Below are 4,700 nucleotides of genomic sequence, written 5' to 3'. Positions count from 1 at the left end.
GGCATACTTCAATATTTCTACTCCATCGTTCCCTCTGCCTTCAGTGCCACATCCTAAATCATCTCCCTCAAGTGTGACAGCATACATTTCTCCCTCACTTATACTCATCTGCGTGTTAATTCACTTCCGGTTCAGTCTTCATCATTCCTGTCTTACATTCTTGCCCTCACTTCTCTAACACCAATTTTCTCACTAAAATCCGTTCAATTTTAGCATCCTTACCCTCACCTTTCTAGCACAACGTTTTGATCTTCGCTCCTGTAACGCTGCACGCAATAAACTTACTTACCCTCACATTTCAACCTACTTACCCCCAGATTTCAACCTACTTACCTTCACATTTCAACCTACTTACCCTCACATTTCAACCTACTTACCCTCATATTTCAACCTACTTACCCTCACATTTCTGCCGCCTACTATATTACTACCCTCGTCACTATAACGCTGACCCTCATATTTCTACGTCATTGCCATCACTTTCATAACCCCGTATTCCTACCCTCACTACCCTCATTTTCCCCTCGCTGCCACCTTAATTTCACTCACTTCCATGCAGAAGTCGCTGGTCAATAATAGAGCAATCAGAGGAGTGCAAAAATTGTCCATTGCCCTGCCATATGTATTCTGCTCAGAGCGTCCTGAGCTCCGGCCCTGTGATCTGATGGACCGGGATGGGTGAGGCTGGGTGATGAGGGACGGGTTGGTGGTNAAAATCAAACAGCGAAAAGAAAACATGTCAAGACAACGTAATGATTATGCAAAATGATCTTACTAAAACCTTGCACAAGCACGATTTTAGCACATGTCACTGAAAGTTCTATCAAACGCTTGTGGCTACATCGATCTGTCAGATTTTTGATGGAGAAACGGAGAAAAACATAGGGAACAAATCCTGATTTTCCAAAATTTTTTAACTTTATTACTTTTCGAGTTACAGGCATTCAAAGTTGGGTATCGTTTTTTTGGGACACCTTGTATAACTCTTTTGCATCCACCCCTTATCAAGATAAGTTTCATGGAAAGAAGTGTCTTACTTATTCCTCGCCCACTTAGTCAACGTATCCCGGTCATCAGGTAGAAATATATTATCTGTCAGGCGGTGCTTAATATGGCCGCCCGAAACATCAGTCTGACCTTTAATGTAAAGACATTGAAATATCACTCAATTGAGCCGGTGCCACCTGTGGACATGCTGCCGATGCGACGCCGATAAGCCGACCATAACACTTCCCCGACCCCGACATCGCCGCGGCAGCGGCATGCCGCCAATATGACGCCGATCAGTCGACCATAACACATTGCTGAAGTCGCTACTGCAGCGTCATGCTACCAATGTGACGCCGATAAGCCGACCATAACACTTCCCCAGCCGAGCTCACCACTGCAGCGATGGGCGCGTCCCCATGGGGCTGTTTCCCCAGCGCGGCCGTTCTTTTTTGTTGCGCTGCAGCCACGCAAAAACGCGCGTTACACACGCGCTGCATTTCATAAGAACGTGCGTTCCCGCAGCGACCGTTGCGCTAATGTCCGACGAATGCTTAATGAAGGAGTGGGGTGCTGACCCCCATGGGGGGAGGATGGGGGAGAGGATGAGCGGGGGTTTAAATGGGGGTAGAGTAGAGGAAGGTTGGGGTGGGGATAGAACCAGTATTATAGCTTGAATTCGAAGTAGATTTCTACCTATGTTGCAATCTAGACTCTTCAAAGGATTCAATCCTACTTACTTGGATGTTTCTCATCTCTAATTGGTTGCTATTCCTCAAAGGATTCAATGTTGAATCCTACTTACTTATAGATGCTTTTCATCTCAACTTGGTTTTAATCTTAGTGTGTGCTTAGATTCAGATCACAATTCAACAATTTACGTGCATTCCTGCATAGAATCTCCCAGGATTCCATTCGAAATTCCAACTCTTAGACTCATTCCACGATTCCGGCCAAGATTCATTCATGGATTCCAGTCTAGATTCTACGTGAATCCTTACGTAATTTGCCACTTGTACTTCATTACATCACAGGGATTCCTATCCGAACCGAACTCTTCCTGCATTAACATATACATTCTCATAATTCCAGGTAATTCTTATAATATTCCGGCATGGATTTCAACCTCGAGTGTGTACAGCAGTGTACACCCTTTACTGTACATTGCATGTATCCAGTGTGGGGCTCAATAATAGGTTTTGAACAACTTTTTATCACAGAATAAACCCTCTTATAACCTCTCCCTATCATTGCCCTTTCTCATCCCACACGCCCCACCCCACACTCCCCCCNTTCCTGCGATGTGCACAGCTGATTGCAAGCCGATCGTCCGAGAGTGGAAGCTGCAAAATTGCTATTCCAACACATCCTGCTTCAACTTAACTTTTGTGAGATGCTTTTATGGCACATCGAAATCCAATCATCTGGTCATGATACCATCTCATTCGTGATATTCGTTTTATGATCCAATCCGAAATTGGATCAACGATCAGTCTGTCCACCTGAGAAGAATGCCATATGCAGAAGGTACCTGTACTTCGGTCGAATGAGGAAGATATGGGATGTCGATTTACTCTCCTCAAGTGGTTCCGCATTTTTGTTTAAATTTAGGAAGCATGAGCTCTAGTGAGGTAAGAAGATTACAAATGCAAGTTCCATCACCCCTGCGCTGCGTTGAGAGGAAACAGTTAGCACCAACACCTCAAACTTGCCTACACGAACTTTCATGACAGGCTTTCCAGTTAACAGTCACGTACTAGCCAAGTGGCAGCATTTTATTGAAGAATGAATCTGTTTATTATAAGCAAATAATTATTTAGTCAATTTTTGCAAAACGGCTCTACCTTGGTAAACATGTAACGTGAAATATTTGATTTTTGTTTGGCTTCTTCCTAATTTCTGCCACTAATGAAACTGACCCCAAGTCGAGCTTCTACAAACGAAAGTGACACAATTCCGACGTTTAACTGGCTGGCGAAATTGACAACATATCCTATTGAATATTGAGGGATGGATCTAGTTGTGATAAAGAGGTCTCCACATCAGCCCAGAACATATCGAATATATTATATTTAATGTTCCACCAATCCCAATCTTGAAGGTCTCACTTTCGAAGTATGGGGTATTTTATTATCAACCTAACATGTGTACAGAATGGCACGTCTCTGCCTTCTCCTCTCCAGTGAGTACAGTCCCACGAGCTACAACCTGTCCCAGTAGCGCAGGTCCCTCATCCCGCTGATCCTGCATGGACGCAAAGGCCCGTTGAATGACCTCCAGTTGCCGCACTGCGCCCGCATTGAGTGGCGCCCAAAGCTGGCAGCAGTACTCAGAAAGGGGAGCACCAGACTCGGAAAAATGTAATCATTTGCGACGTTTCCCTTGTTCGAAATGTCCGCCTGATCTACTCCATGATTTGTCCTTTTTAGCGCCTTTTCTCATATATGGAAAAATGCACTATTGTGCTCGCCATGTCCGTCTGTCTATCTGTCTGTCCGTCTGTCCGTCCGTCTGTCCGTGACCTCAAGTTTTCGTCGACGAGATAATGCGCTCTCTGTCACTCACTGCTGTGAGTATTGACTTATATTTTTTCAACTTTCTGCCATATGTACGTGTTCATGAAACTTAGATTCGGGATTCATCAGTACTCTGAAGTTGGAGCCACCCAATGCCCTCCACGCTGACTAAAGCTGCACCGAACAGTATCCAGCTGCACCAAACTGCTCCCACAGCACTTAGCTGGACCCAACTCTTCCCACAACACTGAGCTGCACCCAGCTGCACCCAAGAGTATCCAGCTGCACCAAACTGCTCCCACAGCACTTAGCTGGACCCAACCACTCCCACTGCTCCCAAAGCACCCAACAGTACCCAGCTCCTCCCAAGTGCACCCTGAGCGCATGACGGACGAGAAACCGTCATGGCGGGCAAAAGGCGGTCATTTACGGTCGTGTGCTACACGCTGCAATTACGGCTGCTAATGCCCCCGCTAATTTCCTGAGGTAAGCACACAAAGCGCACGAATCCCTGAGCAGCGATAAGCCCGCAGCCGCGCGCCAAAACTTGCCAGGCCTGATTACCTCATTATTGCCGCCCCCGGGGGAACTGGGGGATGATCATTGTAGGGGGGGGGTTATTGTGTGCGGGGTGTACCTATTGTGATTAGGGAGGTTTATTGTGACAGGGGTGTGTATTGTTTTTATGTTGTAAGGAGGTATGTTTATTGTGCATGTGTTTTGCTTATTGTGCGCGGGTGCGCCAGCGGTGTATTGGTGGAGCGCGTTAGTGAGGAGTTTAGGGTCTGTGTGCTGGAGCGTGTGGTAAGTTAGTGTATGTAATTAGTGTTAGTGCGTTATAGTTATGTTCGGTAGCGTGAAACACATCAAACGCAACATCAAGCACAACATCAAACGCAACATCAAGCACAACATCAAGCGCAACATCAAGCACAACATCAAGCACAACATCAAGCGCAACATCAAGCACATCAAGCACAACATCAAGCACAACATCAAATACAACATCAAGCACAACATCAAGCACAACATCAAGCGCAAGATCAAGCACAACATCAAGCACAACATCAAGCACAAAATCAAGCACAACATGAAGCACAACATCAAGTGCAACATCAAGCACAACATCAAGCACAAAATCAAGCACAACATGAAGCACAACATCAAGTGCAACATCAAGCACAACATCAAGCACAA

The sequence above is a fragment of the Hyalella azteca genome, unplaced genomic scaffold (assembly GCF_000764305.2).
Source record: "Hyalella azteca isolate HAZT.00-mixed unplaced genomic scaffold, Hazt_2.0.2 contig15022, whole genome shotgun sequence".
Taxonomy (NCBI): domain Eukaryota; kingdom Metazoa; phylum Arthropoda; class Malacostraca; order Amphipoda; family Hyalellidae; genus Hyalella; species Hyalella azteca.
This window is presented reverse-complemented; position numbering follows the sequence as displayed.